This window comes from Cibotium barometz, chromosome 20 (genome assembly GCF_041138505.1).
Source record: "Cibotium barometz isolate CiBa-2024 chromosome 20, ASM4113850v1, whole genome shotgun sequence".
NCBI lineage: Eukaryota > Viridiplantae > Streptophyta > Polypodiopsida > Cyatheales > Cibotiaceae > Cibotium > Cibotium barometz.
In genome coordinates, this window is record NC_141065.1 from 10053772 (window position 1) to 10080118 (window position 26347).

Consider the following 26347-nt stretch of genomic DNA (forward strand, 5'->3'; position numbering starts at 1 on the left):
AGTGTCATAAGCATTATAAAAGGATCATAAGATCAACTTCTAATTGGTGAACCAAATGAATAATTACATTCCACGTGTTTGCAATCTACAACTCATTTTGGTAATAAGTAAAGCCCCAAACCTATTCAATGTTACTTTAAGGCTTGATACTTCCATTCCAAGCCTATCGACATGGGCACTTAACTTGTCTTGTTGCTCTTTTATAGCATCGATTGTCTTTCGACGACCAATATCACAAAGGTGTGCTTCTCCGAAAGCACCACATATATCCATTATGCAGAGGTAGGTAGCTTCGACAATATCCTTGATCTCGTGATTGGCACTTACAATGGTAGAAACTGATTCTCGAGTTGAACTGCTCTCCCCACTTCCATGATTTCTTATGCACTGACCAAGACTAGCAATCAAGCTCTCCACATTTAACATATGGGAGTTTGTGTCGTTGACCAAATGGAGTGTATTCTTTGATGTTACATTTATTGTCTTCTTTCCATTTCGAGACTTCTTACCATGGTTACGTTGCACCCACTTAGCAGAGGTTTTTAGTTTCCTCTGGCATTGCTTAGAAGCATGCATTATTCGTTGATTCTTCTCATTATCTTCTCTTGTCTCAGATTGTTGAGGTCTCGAATACTCTGCACGATGGCTTCTATCCTCAACGTCCATGGAACACCTCACAATTTCCTCCTCGTTATCCATACTGTACATCATTAAGAAATATATTAATGAAATATTTTTTTTAAAATTTTATTTAATCTAGAAAAAATTATGGATTATGAAAATAATCCAAACGGTGAATCACAAACTAAATCACACATACGTAGAATAGATTAAGACCCAACTACGCTCAAGTGAATAAATGGTAAAAAGGTATCCACATGAATATATATATATATATATATATATATATATATATATATATATATATGTGTATATGTATGTATGTATGTATGTATATGTATATGTATATGTATATGTATATGCATATACATATACATACATACATATATATATATATATATGTATATGTATTTGTATATATAACTATATATGTTTGAAGGCGGTTCACCTAATTTTAGCTTTTAGGAAACTCATTTAAAAAGATTGATGAGAGTGCGGGCTCAAGAGATTCACCTAGGAATATGTAAAATATCATGTGAGTTAAACGAAAGGGGCTTACAATTTCATCGACTTACATAAAGTTTTACATACATTCTCGATTTTTTTAATACAAAGAAGGAAAAAAGTTGTAAGTTTAACCCGTAGTTTATTACCTTGAAGTTAACAAAATGGGTATATTTAAAACGTCAAGCTTCATAGATCAGAGTTTTAAACTACTCCTTTAGTGAACTCCCTTACACTTATCGTGAGAACCACTCTCTTTGTCTCAACAACATGCATATTCCCCATGTAGAGGACACATATTGTTTGAACAACATGCATGTTCCTCATGTAGAGGATACATATTGTGTTAACTTTCATAAGGAAAGCTGTTCTTGAAGGCGTTCATGTCAATAATTCGAGCATAAGAGGTATGAGGGGGAATGCTCTCTAGGTCACCAACACCAAGAAGCCTTTCGACATACACGCCGATCATCATGCAAGTCGGACGTCACCTGCGTGCATGAAACTCATGAAAACCTCCTATTTAAGTTTCTGTAAAAAATAAACCATATCCCTTTCTAAGCATATGAGTCCCAATTATGAAATTCAAGTACCCATATTTAAGGTTTAAAAATCAGATAGCAGATATTGATATTATACATGTGACAAGTTACAACCCATGTAAGCAGCATGGATGTAAGTGCTACAAGCACAAAGACCTACATGTACTCTCCAAAAATTATTCCATGTGTGGTTAGCTTAAAAGATTAGTAAACTAATCAAGTTTTCAAACTACGCCACTAGATCATATATTGTAAACTACATGAAGAAACGAAACCCCTACTTTCATTCTCCCCTGCTCCCTTATCCCCCCCGCCACCATAAATCCCACTCACCTCCTAACTTATAAGCTTAAGCCCCCCTTCGTTACACTCATGTGATACCATAAGATATGGCTTTTGAATCCCCTGGGCTCTATCTACATAACAAGTTAAAGAAAGAAAGTGATTGAATGTGAAGGCTATCATGTTATCCTCATCAATAGCTCGGGGACTCCAGTTAGGTAGGGTCTAGCCAACTGCTCTGCTCCATCTGAAAGAGAAACCTAGTAAAATGTTGTAAGTTTCAATTCCAAGCAATGTACCATACGATAAAAATACATATAAACATCGTCTAAACCTGGCTCAACTCTGACAACTGTGAGACCTCTTCCCCTCTATCTATGGCAGTGGAATCACACTAAAGTAGAGTGAATCACTCAAGGGCTCATATCACAGTGTTCTAATTCTTGGCTATTTCGTTAACTCCTCTCAATTTGACTTGAATGCAAGAAATGTAACTGATTCCACTAGGTGTTTTCCCTTCATAATTCTCCTAAGCAAGTCACTCAAAGCAGCTCCTCAAGGCTTAACAAGATGTCTCGACTTCCTGTAAAGCATGGGACAACTTTTCAATCTTGTTATGATTTACCAACTAAGCTATTCATCTCAAGCTTTCCTCGTTCTAATAACATAATTTTGTTTCATGTGAAAAGTACCCACTTCTCCACCTGATCACCCACTTTCCAATGTTTACTAATTCTTTTTCTACTTTGACTAGATGCACATGCTTGCCCTAGCCCTGTCTAATCCCATGGGTCTAGCCTTCCATCCACCACTAGACCTATGGAGCCAGTGTGAAGTCATGCATCCATGATTGAAAAGTGCCACTTTACTCATGCACACCACTTAAAAACAAGAGTTTACACACTCACTGCTTTATAAAAATAGTCCTTTTAAAAGAAAACATACATCTACTATTCTTTTCAAATCATACATATATCATATGTCCATGTCACACCTCACACATAATAGTTATCCAAGTAACACATCAATGTCACCTCATCATCAATCTCCTCGCACCTAACCATGATTCTTAGTCTAGGACAATATGCACCAATGAGCCCAAAACTCCTGGACCATTCTGATGACCGGAGAAGCCCTAGACTGTCTCATATCCACCTCAACATAAGTGCTAATTAATCCTAGAAGTCGTCACAGTGTTAGGAGCCATGTATGTCTAGCACTAGCATATATACTTTTAGCCACCAGGCATTACCTTGCCTGTTTCATTTTGGAGTTGCTTCCTGTCCTCACATCAACCGTGCCAAAAGCACACCCATGTTTGGCTGAGAGGGGTCAAGATCTCTAAATGACGAGACCACCTTTATGTGATGCACCCCCACCCACACAACAATCCATAAACATGTGTGGTACCTTCATAGGCTTCCATAAACAAACATATCTAACACATGAAATTCTAAACAAATAAGTAGTATTTCAATAAAAATTCACCATATTCACATCCAAAGCCATTGCATGATGATACATCACAACTCTCCAATCAAAACTCCGAGCAAAATGAGTTCCTTCAACCATAACATATCTTGGTGAGGTCTTTTCAAGATTCTTTTCTCCTTATGGGATCATTTCCAAGTTTTGATTCCATATACTCAATGTATGCAACATACGAAATGCCTTCCATGCAACATTAATTTAACTCACACACTTAGATCATATTATCCATACACCTACAAAAAACTATCCATTAGTATAAGAAATGATAATTATATAGTCCAAAAGTTTGTCCAGCCATTCATATGACCAAACACATGTCTCCACTTCAAGATATATATGCTCATGAATTTAAGCATTTGTCATCCACATAGGTGTATTTTCTCCCCTTCCTTTCACTTATAGCAACGTCAAATCTCTTGTTGTGAGCCATTTCATATGCCATATCTTCGGTGTAGCATGGAATAATGCTAAAAAAAGAGGAAAATGAAAAGATGGGAAAATGAATTACTCCAATCAAAATTTCACATGACAAAGAATGCAACAAACCATCATAATTTGCAAAAATGACATCTGAACTACAATTCATCCACATGTATGTATTCAATGCAACACAACAAAGAGAAACATGACTATATAGCCAAAGCCACCATGTCTATAAAATTAAAAAAGGAAAAACCATTAGAAAACTTAATAAGAGACAAGCTAAGAATATCCATTCATCTCTACTAGAGTGAGAACCATCATCTCACCTTCTTGTATGTTCCTAGGTTTTGTTGTGCGAGTCCTACCATGTGCTTATCCTCAATAGGACCACTGACCAAACTTTGTGCAACTCTTTCTCTTTGGCCATAACAAGTCCACTTGCAAGATCTATCCACCATGGACAGTGAACTATCTCCCACTCTGAGAGGTTATGCATGATTTTAGGATACATACATGTATCCTCGTTACTTGTATCAAGCCATCCCTTACAATGATCATGTAATCTTCTCAGTCTTTTCTCTCCCACCAAATGAGAAAGATATCTTCATGACATCATCCAATAAAGAACATTTCAAAACCACATTTAAAAAATTCACTTCCAATGTTAATGTGAAAAAACGAGTGATTGAAGTGCAAGCTTCACTGGAATACCACACGACAAGCTGTCATACTTAGTTCATTCCTCTTCTTTGCTGACTCCCCTCCCCCTTCTTTGATGCTCTAGCCTCCAGGGCTTGCTATCTTGATCTCACCTAAGCAAACACATACTTGTTAGCCTCTAGTTTTATCCCCTCTGGAAGATCCAAGGGACTCCCTAATACACATAGTATCTCAAGGTCCTCCAAAGTCTTTTTTTCTTCCACCTCCACCTTTTCCAAAAAGCATTCATGACCCAACCACTTACTCATCAAGAAAGATAGACCTTAGACATAATATTTGAATACAGACTCATGCAAATATTATATACAAGTTACATAAGTATGTAAGAGTAAATAATGAGCATGCACTCGATAATCATTGTCTATGGTTTGCATACCATACATATATTTCATCCTCTTGTTCAAATCTAATAGAAACAACATCGGCCTTTTGTCTTCCTGTATCTCAACATTACCTTAATTTCTATAGGGTGATCACAGAATCTGGACTATCAAACCTCAAGCCTAGCACCCTAAATACCTAGTGATCTCACCAAGATTTAGGTCGAGGACATTAAGCACCTGCATACCAAAGAGTAAGGTACATGCCATGGCACTCATTATGACACTGGAGGCAAATTGATAAAATAGATTGAAGTGTGGATACATACCATGCCCATACGATCAGACAATCTCTTATGGATTTTTAAGAACTCTTTCCTTCATGCCTCCTCTTGCTTCTCAACATAATTATACTTGACACCAACTCCTCGGCCTTTCTAAGCTGTGAAGTATACTCCACCTTTATGAAACAAAGAAAGAATATTCTAAAAAAAAGTGGCATAGTTTCTATATAATTGAGCTTCCATCTATCCTTGTAATATGTAAAGATAAATCATACCTAAAATAGTAGCCTTGAAAGATATCCTGTTGTCAAAGGATACCATTGTTGTTTCCCCTTTGTACTTGTATCTTTGGTTCTCATCAATGACTCAAGTCTTTCACTTGCTCTCTCATGGTGGCAAGGTGTCCAAGAAAGCAGTGATATCACATTTACATATATTATTATAATTCTAGAGCACATCGTGCAAGCTAGGCTTCACAATGCAAACTCGTCCATACTGATGTTAAAAAAGTCTACAATCAAGCCATTTTATTGAGCACAAATAATTTCTTCATTACCAAGTCAAATAAAAAGAGGTACTTATGGATTGACTCTCTGTTGATCGGCAAGAAGTGCTATCTTTGATGTCCGCTTAGGGTCAATCACGGAGCACAAACACAAACATGGAGTGCTTTAGTGTCCTTGTACAATTGAGAGATTAAATCCATCTAAGCTGTGAGTCTATGGTTTCCTCCCCAAACAAAAAATAGCTTCCCAGAAAGAAACTTGAACTCGCGCTTGGTTTTGATCTTCTTCTCAAACTCTACATCCACTTCTCTCCATAATAGTGACCAAGATGCTATTATTAATGGAGTTATATGCCTTTCCTCCCCATCATATTTCCATGTAGATGCCACAAATGATTCCTTTTCTACAAGATAGCCCTCATAGTGGAAAGCACTTTTTAATGAGGCCATGTCAGTGCATAGACCTCATACTAGAGCATGTGGTATCATACAACACAAGGGAATCCGTGGGCATACCTCATGAGATAGTAGACGACACTGACCTATCACATCCCCATAACCTACCATCTACATATCTATATCTAAAACCTGGTTAACCTGGCTAACCATATCCTCATCATCAGTAGGCCCACTCTTTCTTGATGAGGAGGGTACTTCCTCTTCCACATCCTTGGAACTCTAAACCACAACTCTGTTCTCAATTAGCAAAGACACATTATCTCTATCCCCACCAACTTCTTGACCTGCAAGTAACTGACCTTCCTCTGCAACAACCAACCTATCTCCTCCCAACCCAAAGGCAACCTGGGCTTATCCTTGCTATAGTGACTCCTCCTCAAAGACCTCTTCTAATGACTCAAGGAAAGATCTCGTCCTCCTTCGCAATGTGGTGGAACATGAAGTTGTCATCCTTCCCCTGGTAGAGTGTCCAAGTGTCTTCCTCCCACCTCTTGGACTCTATAACTCATGATCCATATGCAAACATTGCAGCATTCACTTCAAGCATATTTACGTCTAGTGTAAACATTTTTCCCACTCTATTACCTTTTATAACCAACCTACACTTATCTTTAAAGTCTTCGACATACCAACCATCAGGGGTTAAAGTGCACCTGCATACCTTGCTTAATCATCTAGCCAACATAAACCAGATTCTTTGTAATATTTGGAACGTGAAGTACATTTTCATATCCTTAAACCACTTGCCATGACTAGTCATGTGGTTTGAAGCACTTGAATCCACATACCATACATCATCATTGCATGTGGATACATCATTTCCCAACATAGCATTAAGAACATGCTGCATAACAAACAACCTTTCATTGTCCTCATTACTTATGCTAGAGGATGCATAGTTATTTTACTGCACTTTTCCATTTCTCATGTCATTTTGCTTCTTATAGCAATCTGCCTGTAAAGCCCAGATTTGCCACAGTTAAAATAGCCTCTTGTATTATTTTGCTGCCTTTGCCAATTTCCATGACCTCTTTGACTCCCCATGATTATTACTTATAACACATTTTATTTAGGCTAATTAATCTATATCTTTAATCTTAATTTCAAGCTCTATTAATCAGAACCTAGTTGACAACTATCAACGCACGCAAGAAGATGCTAGGGAGATTATTACTTACAAAGCAATTTATTTAGGCTAATTAATCTATATCTTTAATCTTAATTTCAAGCTCCATTAATCAGCACCTACCTCCACCATGGTTGAACGATGCCGAGGTAGTCAAAAAGGCGAGCCACAAAAACCAAGTAGTTAATCTAGTCAACTTTGCTTACAATCCTTTATGTATAAAGATGGCCATTCTAAGGTCTTTTCGTATAAAAATAAGAGTTGCTCTAAGGCATTTTTCCTATTTGACCTTTACTTTATGTCACAAATCTCTAGGGATCTATTATCAACTCTTAAAGATTTCCCATCTCAAAGGTTCCTTAAATTATTGCAATCTTGATTTCTCAAGTTCATGTTCCTTCACAAATTTTAAGGGACCTCTTGAATTTAGCACATCAATCCCTACTCTTTCATGTTCTTGATCTTGATTATAGTCCATATTCACCATCAAAATTTATTTAATTTGGCCACTTCAAGGCACTCTAGACTTTATTTTTGATATATAATCCTACTCTTGATTCAGATACTTTAAATCTCTTGATTTGAACGTTAATCAAGACTTTCTCTTTTTAAAAATTATGCTTTTTTGGAAGACATTGAATTAATCTAACCATATTTGACATAACTTGATTTTTTAGTTAATTATAGGGTTTTAAACTAAATTTATTCTTAATCCTACTTGCCTAGAAGGTCACTTATTTTTTTCTCTCTAGAATATTTTTTTTTTCTCTCTAGAATATATTCTTCTCTCTCTAAAATTCTCCTTTTAAAAACTTCTCCCTATAGATGCAAGAAAGGTATCTAGGCAAAGCTTTGATATACGAATGCAAAAAAGGAATCTATGCAGCATTTATATGGTAGTGATGTGTGGATGTAGGCTAATAATGGGCTAGGGCACTTTTTTCCTCTTTAGGAGTTTTTTTTTCTCCTCAAGCATATATACGCACTCTTATGAGTGTGTAAGTGACCTTATCACGTCACCTTACTTGTACTTCACTTATTCTCATCAATCTACTTTGAGTGGTGTGCTTCCATCTATCTCTTCTTGTTGCATCTATGTGTGTGTTGCTACATTGATCTCCACTCCAACAATTGGTATAAGAGCATGTTCTCTTGGCTCTCACCCCTTGTCATGGACTCCTTGAGTTGCTCTTTTGTTTGTCTTAAATTGAGCTATCCTCTTAGGTAGAGAAGGTATACCAAATAGTATGTTGTTAACAATGTTAACACAATTTTAGTGTATTTCGGTTACATTTCAGGGCTCATCCATATGCTATAAGGTTTTTGCAGGCATCTCGAGGGAGTGTCAGTTCAAACTATTTTTGTTCAATTTTAGGTTCTATGATGAGTCAGTGAGAGATTTTATTAGTTATCTCAAACTCTCATTGTGCTCTACACAAGCGCTTCTCTAATAATTAACTGCTTAATCGATTCATCCACCCACCACGGGCTTAAACATGAAGATATCTAGAATGGTTTGGTCATCAGAGATATCACCACCTAGGAGGATGTCATAGCTAATGACATCCAACTTGAGGATAACCTGATGATAAGGGGAGTTAGAGCTTTAGATTCTAAGCCTATTGCATAAGCCAACGGTCATAGCACCACCACTGTAAAACTTGTAGCTAAAGCTGATACCTTAGCGGAAATGACTTGGATTGACTTCTCAAAAGCTCTTCAAGAGGAAATGAAGACCAACAAAGCTTCGGACATATACACATGGTGTTCCATTTGTCATCAAGGACATACCACCAATAAATGTCCAATCTTAAGGGCTCGTTATAATGGTAACTGTGGCTTTTATGTGCGCTATGGTCATGAAGCCTGAGGTTGCCAAATATTCTTATAAGTTATTGCTAACATAGCAAGACCACAGCTTGCCTTGCTGGCTCTGCCAACACTAGCCCTCAATCCTATAATAAATCAAGCAATGGTTGAGCATCCCATGCAACAACTCCTATTAAAGGGCATGCATAATGGACCCAATGTGCCATTACCTCCACCAGTCTTCTTAGGATCGTAACCATCTCCACCAAGGGTGACACCTCTTAATCAAGTAAGCTTGGAGAAGCCTATTGGTATATGAGGTGGATGTTAAACTGATTCCACACTTCTTTGACGACCCCATGGAGCTTCATAAAAACTATTATATAGTGGATGGGAGTGGAGGAGTCAAGCTAGTTTACAAACTTGCCACCCTATGGGAAGGGGCTAGGATATCAATGTAATGGGAGGAGAATGCCTCTTCAATGTTACCATTGTGAAGGTACTCATTGAGTTTCGAAATGTCCTTATAAAGTTTCCTCAACTCAACAAAATGTACCCTCAAACATGCCACCAGATACTTGTAACCATTGTAGCATAGATCATTGGATTAAAGACTGGCCCAACAAGTTTGTGGGGTGACAAGTCCACAGACGGGACCCATCATCACATCCCTAAGTATGATTGGGGTAAGTAATCAAACACAAAGCCAGATCTTAAAAATTCTAGATCCCACACCTTTGAATGCTATCACTTGGCTATAAGCTCAGAACCAACATGTTTTTGATCAACAATATGTGGCCTCAATAGCAAAGTCTAAGAAGAAAAAGAGCCATAGGAGAAAAAAGTTTATTAAGAATGGGAAAACAAAAGAAACCAAAAAGAAAAATCTGCGAACACCTCAAGAGGCAGTCTTCATTAGGGACCTGGATGATGACTCGGACTCCTTGGACACAAGGGCTGATTCTAAACTTGCCAAGGAGATACCACCCAAAACCAACATGTTTTCGAGTACCAATCTGTGGCCTTGATATCAAAGTCTAAGAAGAAAAAGAGACATAGGAGAAAAAAGTTGATTAAGAATAGGAAAACAAAAGAAACCAAAAAGACAAATCTAGGAACACCTCAAGAGCCAGTCTTCATTAGGGACCTGGATGATAACTCGAACTCCTTGGACACAAGGGTTGATTCTAAACTTGCCAAGGAGATACCACCCAAAACCAAGAACATAAGAAAGGGTACCCCAAGGAAACTTGTAGTTTCCAAAATTAAATCACACATGAGAAACTTAGATCTTATTTTGAGCCTTAGATGGAGATTGAGCAAGTCTAAGAATTCGGTGATTTAGTTACTAAAACACAAGAGGATCTCGAATCAAAGCCCAAGAAAGCGAGTCTCAAATACTATATACCCTAATATCTTAATGACTGCTACTAAGACTCAACCTTGGATGTGCCCAGTGTCATCATGGAAGAGATTGAGGCCTCCACCATTCATAGTTTGATCTTTAATTGGTTCAAGGGATAATTACCATATGGAAATCCTAAGCCCATCTTGGAGATGAATTTTCCAGTCTCACTGACATCTTTCTATGGAAGGAGGTCTTGAGTTTGCCACTGAACATCCCCAAATTGTTGGATTTTATGGCCTCATAAACAAGTACAATGATAACCACCCAATTGAGTGGAGATCTTGAATTGTTTGAAGTAATGAAATCTCTCCTTAATGGAGAACTCAATGTAGAATAACCACCATTTCTGACATCCCAATGGTGGAAGAAGAAAATGCCAAATCTATGGTTAAAATTCCACATAATAAACTGGGATAATACTTTGAAGGTGACAAATCTAATGTATTACTACTAGTCACTACCAACGGCACAATAATGGAAGTCCTAGATGGTGGAGTAAGAGTGAGCATAATCACCAAGAAATGGTTGGAGAAGATGGCCAAGGTGCGTCTGGAAGTCTCAAATATCATTGTCAAGATGGCTGATGGGACTGTCACCAAAGCTATAGAGATGTTACGAGATTTAAAGATCACGGTTCTTAAACATTGGGTTAAACATATAAGAACATGGCATGGCGGAAAGAGTAGCAAGACAAAGTGCAATAGACAATGCAATAGATACACAATGGAGAGAATTCAAAAATTTTAATTATACCAAAGAGATACAAGTGATGGTGGTGTCCATCCATGCGCTTTCAAGTAGAGCTTAGATGGCAATCTAGACAGACTCTGGATGGAGAATGGCGAAGTGTATAAGGGGGTGGATACTCACAAGCATTGGATTCCTTAGCTCATGGCAACCATGTCCATATATAGTACTATAGGTAATGTGGTAGATGCATATACAACGAGGAAAATTACACTACATAGACACGGTCACCACCCGCGTATCAAGAACGTGGCCCATCGACCCCACCACCCACTAATGATGGACCTAGTATTTGAGGGAATATTCCTCATACCTCACCCCAGGCCCCAGTTATTAACGCTTGTACCCCTGACCATCTCCTAACCATCATCAATGGTCACAATAATGACCCCATCGGCGTCTAAGCTGGGGTTCCCTCTAAAGTGCTACTCCTCATAATGGGGGCCTAACAAATGTGCATTCTACATCAAAGTGAGATGCGTGTGTTGAGAGGCAGGCATTAAGTGTATACTAACACCCCCCCTCAATGTCCGAAGATGAACTAGGTCTTTGGCCCAACACTAAGATGAATATGCCGAGTGAGCTGGTCCTTTCCAAGAGGCTTGGTGAAGATGTCGACATATTTTTGCTTTATAGAGAAATACTCCAGATCCACTATCTCATCCTCTATCATCTCCCACACATAATGATATTAAATCTCAATGTGCTTTGTGTGAGCATGAAACACAGGGTTCTTGGAGATAGCCATGTAACTCTAATTATCACACTACAAGACTGTAGCCTCCTTGATTTGCACTCCCATGTAAACCAAGATTCTCCTTAGCCATACTACCTTACATGCAGCAAAGCAAGCTGCCTCTTATACTCAGCCCTCTGTGGAAGAAAGTTCTACTGTAGGTTGCTCTTTGCTGGTCCAAGAGAAAGCACCGGAACCAAGTGAAAAACAATATCCAGAAACTGATTTCCTAGAATCACAATCTCCTGTCCAATTTGAGTCACAATAACCTATTAGAGTGTCGCCCATGTTGTAATAAGTGATGCCATACTCAAGAGTACCTGTGATGTACCTAAGTATCCTCATCTCTTCCTTCCAATGACTCTCTTGTGGCTTGTTGGAAAACCTGCTCAACACACCAATTGTGAAGCTGATATGAGGTCTAGTGTTAGTGAGAAAAAAAAACTCCCCACCAACTTCCTATACTTCTTGATGTCAACAAGTGATAAAGAATCCTCTATAGAAAGCTTCACGTTCACTTCCATTGGCATAGACACATGCTTGCAATTTGTCATCCCAAATGCTTTGAGAATCTCCCAAGCATACTTTTACTCCAAAATGAAGATTTTACCTGACTCTTACCAGTCCTCAATCCCCAAACAGAAATGCATAAGACCCAAGTCTGTCATCTAAAACTCATGACTCAGCATATCCATTGTCTGTTGGATCATCTCTTTATTGTCACCTAAAATGTTTAAGTTATCTACATACAAGACAACCAAAACAATCTTGCCATGCCTTTTCAGAACATACAAGTTAGCATCTGAAGCACTTCTTATAAACCCAATCTTTTTGAAAAATTAGTCTATCCTATGATACCATGCCCTTAGCCTGTAAACTTTGTTTTTTGATCCGGGGATCTCAAAACCTAGTGGGTGAGCTACATATACCTCCTCCTTGAGATGATTATTCTCATAAATGCTGATTTGACACCCATGTGAAAGACTAACCACTTTTTGTGAGCAACCAAGGCAAGTACCACCCTGATAGGTGTCATACGAGCTATGGGAGCAAAGGTTTCATCAAAGTCAAAGCCCTCTACCTATGCAAATCCTTGTACAACCAACCTAGCTTTGTATTTTTCAAGTGAGCCATCAGCCTTATACTTAGCTTTCCAAACCCATTTGGTACCAATCACCTTTCGGTTTGGTGGTCAGTCAACTAGCTCCCAGGTGTTGTTCTTTATGATGATGTCATACTTAGACTACATTGCAACTTTCCACTTTGGATTTGCTAAGGCTTTATCCAAGGTGGCTGGCTCCTTCACTATTCCCATTATCTCAGCCATCAAGGCCATATTGACAATGGGATCAGATGCTCTTTTCTACTCCTTGATCTATGTGGTCCATCTGCTAAAGATTTTGGCTTTTTAGGTAATGGATTACGCTCATCAAAGAGCTGTTGTGCGTAGTCTGGAAGTGGCTTTCCTTGTGATGCACAACAACATGCTGTTGTGATGTGTGAGAGTCTTCATCCTCTGAAAACTCCTCCTCCCTGAGAGGAAATTTGACTGGTGGGTTGGGCTCACAGTGGACTATTTCTCTGGCTGGATAATAGAGTGGACAGACCTCCTTCCTCCATTGTGTTACGAATGTGGATCTAAGGTGGCTCATAGCAAGTGATTAAGCCCATAATGAAAAGACTAAGAAAATGCTAATATGAGATTAAGATAAAGGTTAATCAATGACACAATGGTTAAGGCACAAACTCCATAATATCATTGCAATAATCAAATTCCATACACCCATATTTATAGTCTTGGGAAGGACTCTAATCCATGCTTTTTGTGCACCCTAGTGTCAACCATGTGTTCATTAATGCTCACACTACATGTGCAACCTTGTGCATTCCATGTGTCACCTTTTGACCATTGATTTCACCTTTTACAAGTGACAATACAAATCAACCTTTTGCATTCCATGTGTCACCTTTTGACCTTTTGACCATTGACTTCACCTTTTACAAGTGATAATACAAATCAACCTTTGATATTAGACCCTTAGTCTATTCCTTTATCTAATGTGCATGCTTCTTCTCTTGCTCATGTGACTCACTCCCTACCTTCCTTGTGCTTCTCCATGGCTCCACATTTCTCAACACACTGAGTGTGGCTATTTATTCTGCAAATATCACATCTCAACTGGCCAATCTTCTTTGCCTCTGTATCATAGAGCTGATATGCCTTCAACTCTTGACTATATCCAAGAAAGATACACTTCTTGCTTTTGGCATCTATCTTGGTCCTAGATGCATCTGGAATATGCACATAGCATTCATAGCCAAATGTTCTGAAATGAGAAACTGAAGGTTTCTTACCACCAGAGTAGGCCTCTTGAGGTGTAACATCCTTGAGTGCCTTTGTATAGCTCTAATTGAGGACATAAACTGCTATGTTGACTACTTCATCCCAAAATGTATTGGGCAAACCCTTTACCTTCAACATGTATCGAGCCATCTCCATGATAGTTTGATTGTTTGCGGCATTCTACAACACCATTTTGCTGAGGTGTGTGAGCAGTGGTGAATTGGCCCTTGAAGTACGTGTCAAATTCCGTTGAAAGGAATTCTCTTATCCCAAAGGAAATAAACCCACATCTTCCTAATATAATCATCGATTGACACAATAAAGCAAGAAGATCCCCCTAATGTAGTAGTAGACATTTTACCACAAAGATCAACATGTACCAGCTCTAGAGGAGTCTTTGCCCGATCTGCTTTCTTATGGAAATTCCTTGCGTTGTTGATTGCCCATTATGCAAGCTTTACATGGTTCTTGTAATTCTAAAAATGCAGGCAAATTAGCTACCATACCCTTTTTTAGCATCTCCTTTAGCATTGTAAATCCAATGTGACCAAATCACTCATGCCAATGCTTGCTTGTACTCTTATCTGCAGACATTGTAAAGGCACTCAGCTCGTAGAGATTGTTGCGTCTTACTCCTTTGCCGACTACCTTGCCAAAACAACATCTAGAATTTCTGCTTCAATTTTCTTGAAGCGTATTTCAAGCCCACGATCTATAATTGCAGCCAACTAATAGTATATTTCTCTTTATTTTTGGTACATAGAGCACATCTGACAGCTTCTTCTCTTCACCTGTGCTGCCACAAAAGATATGGTTCCATACCCTTCAGCTGGACATTTAGCATTATTCCCAACTACAACACTGATGGGTTCCTGTAGAGGCTTCGAGGAACTATACCAACCCTTCTTACCGGTCATGTGTCAAGATACTCCACTATCCAAAATCCATGAATCATCAACAACTAGACCCTGAGCATATGAACATACCTCTTCAATGGCGACCCAAAGTTTAAGATCAATCTCGACATTGTTTACTGGTTCCTTTTCCTTCCATAAAGACTTCAAGGTGCCGTTCTTCTCGTCAACTTGCTTCTTTCTACAGTCTTTGACAATGTGGCCCTTCTTGCCACAATAATAGTAGCAGATCCCTTGAAACTTCTTCTTCTTTGGCTTCTTCTTCTTCTCATCAGAAGATGTCACACCTTTGTCTTTAGCATTGGTCGAAAATGCAGCATCACCACCATCAGTCTTCAGTCGCATCTCCTCCTCAAGTAAGATAGCACTAAATTCTTCAAATGATAAAGGTGGTACTCTAACCTGAGTGTTTAGTGATGTAGCCAAGACGTCATACTTTTATGGAAGAATTCAGATGCACCTCTGGCCAACTCCTCACTAGTGTCTATAATCCCTATAGCAACCATTTGATCTCACATATTTTTGATCTACGAGATAAATGCTTAAGCAGCTTCTCCTTCAGCAAGCTTTTCAGCAACAACCTGATTCTCCAAGTTCTGATTCCGAGTCTCATATTGATTTCTTAGTATGATCCAAGTCTCTGCAACGCCTTAGTAGTATGTTAAATTAGAGTGAGAACAGAATCACTTACATTGGTGATAATGGCACAAAGTGCATCAACATTGCGCCTTCTCCATGCCCAAAGAACTGTAGCATCTAGCGCGGAAGCATGTTTGTAGGGTTGTTGGGGTCGGGACTTCCCACTGGTTCTACATCCATTTCCAGAACAGTTTCTAGGAGTAAATAAGAGTCTAGAATAGCATTGATTTTGAATTTCCAAAGATTGTAGTTCATCCCATCAAGCTTACCTTCCGTGAAGGTAGGTGGACGAAGAATGTGCAAGACTGGTGTAGCAACAACAAGCAGCAAAGATAAAAGCCATCACTCCTAGGATTCTATGTAAAGAAAGACTAAACTTTATGCACTATTCCTACTAAGAGAGCCTAAGCTTTGATACCATATAAGAATATGGCACATCGGAAAGAAATAGCAAGACAATGCAATAGATACACAATGGAGAGAATTAAAAAATTTTGATTATACCAAAGAGGTACAAGTCCATGTGTGCTCTTAAGTAGAGCTTAGATGGCGATCTAGATAGACTTTGGATGGAGGATGTATGAAGTGTAGAAGGGGGTGGATACTCACAAGCATTGGATTCCTTAGCTCATGGCACCATGTTGAGAGGCGGGCATTGAGTATATACTAACAAAACATACTTTCATTATTATTGACTTTTCCAAACAACCCGAATCGTCTGAGATGATCTTAGGATTCTCCTTCATAAGAGAGGCAAAGATGGTGATGATTGGTCTAAGAACCATGTCTACCTCCAATTCAATGATTCCATCATCAAGGTTGATCTTGATTGGCCCGTGTACATCCTATGTAGTGGAGGACTTTTTGAAAAATCGTTTGGACACCACCACTCATTGAGCCTTGTTACAATAGTTCTATTTGCACATAAGAGACCTATGTAGGGAAGAACCCACCCTACAAGGATGCTGAAAAACATGGTACCAAATGCTAAACTTTTCCATCGGAGAACTTATCAAATGAATCCGAAGTATGTTAAAATTGTTAAAGACGCGATAGATAAGCTCATCAAATGTGGATTCATCTGTGAGATTGAACATTCATACCCATTATGGTTGTGCTTAAAAAGAATGGAAAATTGCAAGTATGTGTCAATCTCAAAGGTATATTTTCAACCACAATGGGTGTCACACCCATTGTGGTGTGTCAATCTCAAAGGTATATTTTCAACATAAAAATACCTCTTTTCTTCATGCATCTCTTTTCTTCACAGACACCTCTATAACACCATATTTAAAGAACACATGTACGGAAATACATCTCAAGTGTGCTAATTTGTAAACAAAGAGAGGGAAGGCAATAAGCCATTCCTCAGTGCAATGGCATACCTCTTTTCTTCGCGCATCTCTTTTCTTCACGGACACCTCTATAACACCATGTTCAAAGAACACGTGTAAGGAAACACATCTCAAAAGTGCTAATTTGTAACAAAGAGAGGGAAGGCAATAAGCCGTTCCTTCGTGCAATGGCACTAAATATGTTGCTTTTTTGCACCTCAGCCTAAGCTAGAATGAGTGCATAGCTTATATTTGTTGAGGAACTTATATGTTACCCACACACCGAGTGTGTTCGAAGGTACTTCTTTTGTTTGGTCACTCATTGTCCTCCTTCACTCCAATAGTGTGTCACTTTAGCCTCTCCACACAAAAATAAATAAATAAATAATAAGCTTTTCAACATTAAAGACCTCTTTTCTTCACAGACATCCCCCTCTATAACACCATGTTCAAAGAACATAGGCAAGAAAACTCATCTCAAGTGTGTTAAGATAGCAAACTAAGGAGGGAAGGTGATAAACCATTCCTTCTAACAATAATGTCAAAGGTATAACACCAAGATTTTTAGCATAAAAGACACCTTTTTTTTCTCATGAACCTCATTTCTTCACACACCCCTATATGTAACACCATGTTTAAATATTATAGGTAAGAAAACACATCTCCGTGCGAATACAACAAATAAATAGAGGAAACTTTGCTCAGTGCAATGGCGCCAAAGATGTTATTTTGCACCTTGGCCTAAGCTAGAATGAGTGTATAGCATATCTTTGGAGAACTTACATGCTACTCACTCCGAGTTGTGCTCCAAGTTGCTACTTTTGTTTGGTCTCCTCCTCCTCCACTCTACAATAAAGAGAATGTGGGGAAGAGGGAGAGCTTAAGTTCCTTGCAACAAGTAAACACATGTACATGCGCACACACACACACACACACACACACACAAGAGAGCAAGACACGAGAGAGATGCAACAAGTAAACACATGTACACGCGCACACACACACACACACACACACGAGAGAGCAAGACACGAGAGAGATAGATGGCTGAATTTTCTTCTATCTTCTTCTCTTATCTACAACCATACACTAAAGAGAAGAGTACATACTATATGGGAAAGTACTCTCCTACTATATGGGAAAGTACTCTCCTACTATAACATACAATGGTCGTTCCATAGTGTGATCCTGATTATACAAGTTGGCATTATAACTATGCCATACCTCTAGTACTCCAAAGTGGCTATCACATAGCCTGCCGTCCATTGGTGGCATATCAACCATAATCTCACCAACCATGGTAGTGGCATAAGTGGGGAAGTTATCACCTAGGCGGGTCACTAGTTGAGCTCGATATCTCAACACTCCCCCTCAAGCTCAACTCCACACCATGCTATTTTCGTTTGGTCTCCTCCTCCTCCAATCAACAATAAACAAAATGTGGGGGAGAGGGGGAGCTTAAGTTCCTGCAAGTAAGCAAGCTATTCAGCCTGAAGATGATTTAAATTGGATACATATGATGGCTATAATCCATAGTTGGGGAGTTAAGTCGATCTTGCAATTATTACCATTAAGCCTTCCATAATCCAACAGTTGCATGTGTTACACCTGATGGTGAAGAGCTCCCCAAGGTTGTGCCATTTACGAATGATTTGTGCTCTGTATTCTGATATCAAAGGGATTGGTTACAGTGAATTTGAGTCCACATGCAATGACTCTGACACAAGCACCAATGGTGGAGAGGAGTCTGAAATAGAGATCGAAGGTGACACAAACTCCTCAAATACTATGTGCAAAAAAGAGCTGACAACATCAAGAGAAATCATGGGAAGTGAAACCAAAGCTGCAACAAGGAGTAGCTATAAATCTGATACTGAATCTCACTCTGAATAAAGGGATGAGGTACCTCAAAAAACCAAGGAGTTTCTTTAAAAATGGCGAAGACGTAAATGCTATGTGGTCAATCATTATAAAGGCTGCAAGAGAGGAGGACTACTACCCAATGGCTATAGTATGTTGGTACATTCACATCACAAGTTTATTGATGACTCGGGAGAGGAATTATAAAAAGTTATGTATTAAACCCTCCTCCCACTAAGTTGGCCAAAATCAATATTATTGATAAACCAAAGCTTAATCATTCTCCTAGGCAAAAGAAGAACATAGATTTGGTCCAAAAAGAGAAAGAAGCAAAAGCTGTAGCTAAAGCGACCGAAAATAATTGAGTCAATACCTAATTTATGCCCTCTCCTAGAGGTTTTGTAACACTTGCAAAATAAATTGATGGAAAATAGTATGCTCCAAGAAAGTCTGGCTAACCTTAAAAGGAGCCGTTCCCAATAATGGCCTATAAGCATCCATAGAACGGCTATGCATCTCCAATACCAAAGGGAAATGAAATGACAAAATATTCCACCTGCATGGACAATATCTCAAGCAGAAATAAATCATGCTAGCAAATATACATTCGGTCCAGTCGAGCTCTTATACCCACATACTGTTGAGAGGCATATGTGAATCCTCTCTCATGTGGGTGTAGCCATGACCACATATCTTGTTTCAAAACCTAATTGGCAAACACATTCCAGATGAGCCTCTCTGGCCCATCCATAATAGAGTGAGGTGTAGAAGCATGCTCCGACGATTCACATACACTAAAATTGCCCAACACAAAGCCATGCTTAGCATTGCACAAACACAATAAATTGTCCCATAACTAACAATGTTGTGCAGCACCATTAGGTGCATACAACCCCACAAGCCATAATGTTTCATCCATAAACTCCACTTCCACAACAATGAACCACCCCCGGACATCTTGTATAACCAATGATGGCTTAAATTGAGATTTCATTGCAATCATGACCCCTAATTGTGTAGTGGGGTGCCCACTATAAAACACATGAAATTACTTGTAATCATATACTTGTCCAGCCATGGAATTTATTTATGCTCCACAGCACAAAATGCAGAAATCTTCATAATCCATCAAAACAGAAAGCCAATCAATGAGAGGTACCACCATTGGCCTCTCTTCCTTAAAATATTGCACAGGATCCTCGATGCCTTCTCTCTCCATCTGTTTCCATACTCTTCATAGAAAAACATCCACTCCTTTCTTCTCACCTAAAGGACGAGCATAACTATGTGATGTATCCTGTCTCCACTTGACATCCGGATACTTCTTGTTCCCAGGCTGAGACCATAGCCCCTTTTTTATCAAATAGAAGAGAAAAATTTACTAGATTTTCTTTCGTAACTCGAGGTCTCAAATTATACCAAGAGTGTGATACCTTGCCTTGGTTATCTTTCTCTCGAGTCCATCTTGTGGCACCAGGACGAAATGATGAAGAGGCACCATGACCAGTACCCACATTTTGATTCCATTAGAAGTAGCTGTCTAGCAAGCACCTCTCTTCGCCACCACAAGCCAAGGTCTATCTTCTGTATCTGCCAAAACTTGTTTACCTTTATCTACCATTTTCTCACTTTGTTTTGCTACTTGTTTGCCCTTCTCTATATTCAAACTAGATGGCAAAACAGGAGCTACTGTATCCTTACAAGTGTCAGACCTTGGGACACATTCGGTTGTGACTGAGCATTCACCTCCTCTAGACACTCTAAAATGAAGTGACCCTCTCCCCACAATGGAAGAAATGGCTTGCAAATGATCCCCACTTTAATTCGAAATACAAAGGATCAAATCCATCCACGCATAACCTCAATTGTCAAGGTCCGGGCTTCCCAGTATTGTAAACCCTGTTTTTATTCTTAAACGACATTTGGGCTCCACCAACACCTCCCCAATAGTACACATGGCCAACGGTAACAATTCCCACATAGTTGATGGAATGTCTACAACTTCCACCCAAATAGGACATGCCTGGCACAATATATCTCTATACTTTGCCATAGGGCACCAAGGTACAACATGCACCAATTGCCCATCTAGAAATAATGGGACTTTCTATATAACCAAATCTCAAACTTCTTTGGATGAGAATAGGACCTCATAAAATCCTTTGGGACATCAAAGATCTTCTCCACAAAATTACTATCTAATATATCATGTAACCAATATGTAATTCTGTTGAAGATTGGAATTCATCCAGTAAAAAAGAAAATTGTAGCTTGTTATGAAAGGATTCTACTTGTGCCACAAGCCGCCATGTTTCCACTCGGGTATCTACCACTTCCTCTATTGGAACCTCGGTAGCCCTAACATGATTTGCCATCACATATGGCTACAAAATCTGATTAACTTGTGCAACTCGAAATTCAAAAGCCACCTCATGGTCCTCTTCTTAAGATGCATCAAGAAGCAAGGTATCCTAAAGCATCTGACCAGCCTCCTCCTCTCCATATTCACCACCGATCAATCTTTGATTTTTAGTCTGATTTTTAGACTCAGGCTCTGGTCCTCCACCCTCAAACTTCTCTGCATCTTCTATTGATACATGTGCCTCTACAAAATCCATATCTATGGTTCCTTGACTCATTTCCACTGCTCCACGCCGAAAATTAATGCTTCCACCAAAAGAAGGAGAAGAGTTACGTTTCAACCCTACAAACAAAGAGGAGAAGATCCAATGCCTGGATGAAAAATCTGTCTGCACAAGTGGCTCCAAAAGGGGGGGAAAAACTCCAACACAACTGATGGAACTGCTTCAAGCTCACCCACAAAGAAATTAGGATAAACACAAACACTGTACATTGAAAATCTGTGCACGCGACCACGATCGTGAATTCCCCACTGCACGAATGAAAAATCTGTCTGCACCAATAGCTCCGAAAGGGGGGTAAAACTCTAGCACAGCTATTGGAACCGCTTCAAGCTCACCCACATGAAAATTAGGACAAACACAAACACTGTGCATAGGCTGAATATTTGGGCGCGGTCGCGATCACTGTCTCCCTCACAAAGTCTCTTTCCTTGCTTGACGACTCTCTCTCTCTCTCTCTCTCTCTCCACATACTATAAGAGACAAAAAGACCATCATCATCAATACTTAGAGTCCAAAGTACAAAAAGATAATAGTTTCATAAATATTACAAAAAGATCATAAGATCAACATTCAATATGCTTCCAATAGCAAGCAAACCAACAATGTACAACTAAATTTAGATAGTAAAGCCCCAAACCTATTCAAAGCTACTCTAAGGCTTAATAGACATGATATTTGCATTTTAAGCATATTAATATGTGCACTTACCATGTTGCTCTTTTATAACATCAATTGTCTTTTGACAATTAGTGCCACAAAGGCGTGGTTCTCCAAAAGAATCACGACATGTATCTAGTATGCAAACATAGATGACTTCGACAATCCTATGATTTTGTGGTTACCTGTTATCATAGCATTAACGAATTTCCTTGTCGAACTACTTTCGTCACTTTCATTACCCCAAAAAAAAAATCAAAAAAAGAAGAAGCGGTAGTTGGCTACGCATGGCGCCACATAGATTTGCAGAGCAAGCTGGGGTCACCTCTTCCCGCTGAAGAAAAACAAGATAAAAGGGATTTGTCTTACCCCATAGTCTCACTGGCTATGGTCGCGATAGATAGGTAGCGTAGTTCAACTAGCCTACAGCTCTGCAGCAAACACAAAGAAGGCAAGGTGTGCAGGCATCCTCTCACACACACAGCAAAGCATGCAGCAGATTTTAAAACATTTAGAAAGAACAAAATTACCTAGCATTCATCAGACAACAGATCGTGCAAACCAAAAAAAGAATAGCAAATGCAAACAATAAAAACTATTTAAACCCTTTTTAAAAAATCCTCCTTTCTCCCTTGACACCAAGTGGAAGGGGAGTACCTTGTGTTTAATCTATAATATAGATGGGCTACAAAACCCTTAGGCATTAATTAATGCCCAAGATAAAGATAACAATTTGGATGAATATAAAATATATATGCACCAAAGATCATAATACAATATAACTCTAGAGTTTTGCTGAAGAATAATTTCAGCAGCAAAAAGTAATGTATACCATGGCATACCCCTATTTGATCATAAGTTTCTACTTTTTGCTTGAATATGGATCTCAATTTCAAATATACTTTCAGACCCATCATCTTTATCAAAGCTTAAGATTTATTTTTCAAATGTACCAAGAGATTTTCTCAATACATAAATCTAATTCATGATTCCATTAGATGGGTTTCGAATGGACCAAAACCACATAATTCTTATTGTGAATAACGATATAAATAACAAAAAAATAGACCAACGGAAGAGAATCAGGAAGGAAATACAAAAAATGTTTAAATAAGGTTTAAGAGGTGTGTTGGAAAAGGTAGTTTTATTAGTCTAGAGACCGAGCCGATGCTAGAATTGATAAATTGTTCTTTCCTTGGGCGCAAATCCCTTTTCTTTATTCTCTTCCTTGATTGTTAACCTAATTTATGACTCACTAACCTCAAAAACCATTGAGAGGTGAAAGAATCAGTCCTGGATCACAGACGAGTACCTCTGAGAAGCGAAGATACAATAGGCTAGCAATCACGCTGCGTTGCCCATCAACTTTATCAAAAGCAACCTATGAGAAAGCCATCTCCCCACGTATTACCCATAAGCTATTATGTGATTAGCGCTGTTAGACTGAGCAGCAACTTGCGAGGAGAAAATCACCACATAACAGCCCAGCTATATACCAATTTCTTTGCAGATGATCTCCCATTTATTGACCTACTTTCTAGAGAGACCCACAAACCTAACTAAAGCAATACACCCAGCAAGGCGATACACTGGATATGCTATGGATAACAAGGCCAAGAGAGGCCTTCAGACACCTTAAATGATAAATCATCATCATAGACTCGTAAGATAGGATTGATACACATCTACCAAAGGGTTGTTTAAACTGGTGGTAGCTCTCCCTCCCTCGCTCTCTCTCACACACATATAGAGCTAAAATTATATAGTAGTTTGTAGACTTAGTAGGTTGATTTATCTTCCTTCACACCTTCCAGATAAGACCATAGTCATTCGAATCTTCCACCTTTCTGTATGCTCCATGTGGTGGGTGCATGAGAATGCAAGTACTCATGCTGCAAGGTATGCAAATGCATTGGTATGAAAGTTCCTAGTTCATCTACTTGTTCCAGGCCATGTAAGAGAGTTTCACGCTTTCAAGACAACAAAATGCTCTTAGTGACGACCAGCTTTGGAAGCAATAAGAGGCTTTAAAAACCATAAGAGCATTGTCATTTTTATGATGAATCATCTTGAGGGAGTGAGGAAAGCACTCCATTGATTATTTTAAAGCACGACAAACCATCCGATGTCGAAATAGGACAATCTTTCGCAATGCTCTATTTGTTTAAAACTGGAACTGCATTTCTTTTGTGTATCCAAGAGCATCAAGATTGCCTTGCATGGCTTTGTTCATCCCTGGAGGCCCACATCTCAGGACCTGCAAAAGCAGGAACCAGCTTTAAACTCTCTCTCTCTCTCTCATATTGAGGATAAAACCACAACAAAAACCAGACCCGGATGTTTGAAGTGAAGTTAACTGTACTTGATGCTTGGCAGTGTAGATTTACCAGGCAGATTCTCAGGATAGGGGAAGCTTTAAAATTGACAAGGACCATGCTCAGACATTGTGGCCCGTGGGCATATATCTGTGCTCTGCATGCATGCATGCTTGGTGTTGGGAGAGATTTACAGTGAACAGGAAATAACAAAAGGCAGTAGTTTTGCACAACTCGCAAGTACTGGCTTCAGAAAACAAGGCAATCTTAATCCACACCTTAAAAAAAAGAGACTCTCTCCTCTTGTTTTGTCACTTGATTCTTTGAGAGCAGCGGAGAGCAGACTTTGAGGAGTTTGTGGAGGAGCATAGCCTCTTTTAGACAGTTCAGTGCTACCATCTTGAGCAGGTTGAATCTGCGTCTCTGTGCCAAATCTCAGCTCGTTTTCACTGAGATTCATCATGTAACCTGCTACCGACTTCTCTTCTGGATGGTTCTTTCTTCCAGGGTGCCATAATAGAGTCTTTTAAAAAGGCATATCCTCATAACCCATCTCAAATAATGCACTTGCTATATGGAAAGTCTACGCTTAAAGCAAAGCCTGGGCCCCACTTCACCGAAGCAGCACCTTTTACGAAAGCACATGCTCAAAATCCAAAGAAAGTTATCTTGCTTGATGCTTGAGGCTGGCTGTCTCAAAATACCTTGCAACTGTGGCACATCCTTGGCAGCCACAAAGCTTGAAACAACACCACTCTTGGCTGTATCTTGTAGCCCCGAGCCTGATAAAGCGTTAAAAACTGCACTGATTGACCCTCAGAGACTCATTCCATCCCTTCGATAGACAATGAAGCAGGTCAGGGGATTGTTGAAGTGGACTCTTGAATCAAACACCTTAACCTCAGTCCTTATCGTGGTAGGCATATAACCCTCACCAACAGCCTGCATCCTTCTCAGGAAGATAGTGAAGAGTGTATGTAACATTCTCTCCCACCGCCAACTGCACATGTACTCTTGGTCCACTCATTGACGAATCACTTGCAACTTCTCTCCAGTTGTGTCCCAAATCAACATGCTCCAAAACCAAAATCTTATGACGACCATCAGAATCATCAGCATCATCATCATCATTAGCAGCATGAGCATGGGGGCTGAGTACCCTGTCGGCAGCCTGCATAATGCAGTTGGCAGCCAGCAGGTGGCTCAGGCAACAGGCAACAGGCAGCTAGGTACCAGGGTGCAGGGCAGCGGGTGTAGGCATTGGGCAAGGCAGAAGCAAAGGACAGCATTTAATAGCAAATATCATTATTATTTGTCCCACAAAACAGGCCGACAGCAGCATGTATCTGGCCAACCAGCTCCCCAACATATATATAAGCATCAAGTTCATATTCAGTCATATTATTCAGTTCATTTATCATCCAATCATTCTCCTAAGTTAATAAAGCATATGTCAGGCCAGAGGTCAACCCCTTTGGGGCTGACCAAGGGCCCAAGCCATGTACATTCATCAGTAACCTTTTTGTACCATATTAATACAGAAAACCTGACCTTGTTCTTAATTAGGCTTAGTGCTGTGGATCACTACAGCAAGGCTTCCGCGCATGCAACATTGGATCAGAGCACTCAGGCTCAGCCCACTAAGAAGGTGTACAGTTCCCC

The 26347-nt window shown here is 39.3% G+C and overlaps 1 protein-coding gene and 1 pseudogene across 2 annotated transcripts in view; both read right to left on the bottom strand.

Annotated features, from left to right (window-relative positions):
* Positions 1–26347, bottom strand: part of LOC147627534 (NADH--cytochrome b5 reductase 1-like) — a 140929-nt gene that overhangs the window by 43049 nt on the left and 71533 nt on the right. The window lies entirely within an intron of this gene.
* Positions 24120–26347, bottom strand: part of LOC147627535 (NADH--cytochrome b5 reductase 1-like) — a 73675-nt pseudogene continuing 71447 nt past the window's right edge. The window contains exon 9 of the transcript XR_015268253.1: positions 24120–24627. The product of XR_015268253.1 is annotated as an NADH--cytochrome b5 reductase 1-like (transcript). The remainder of the gene's footprint in view (positions 24628–26347) is intronic.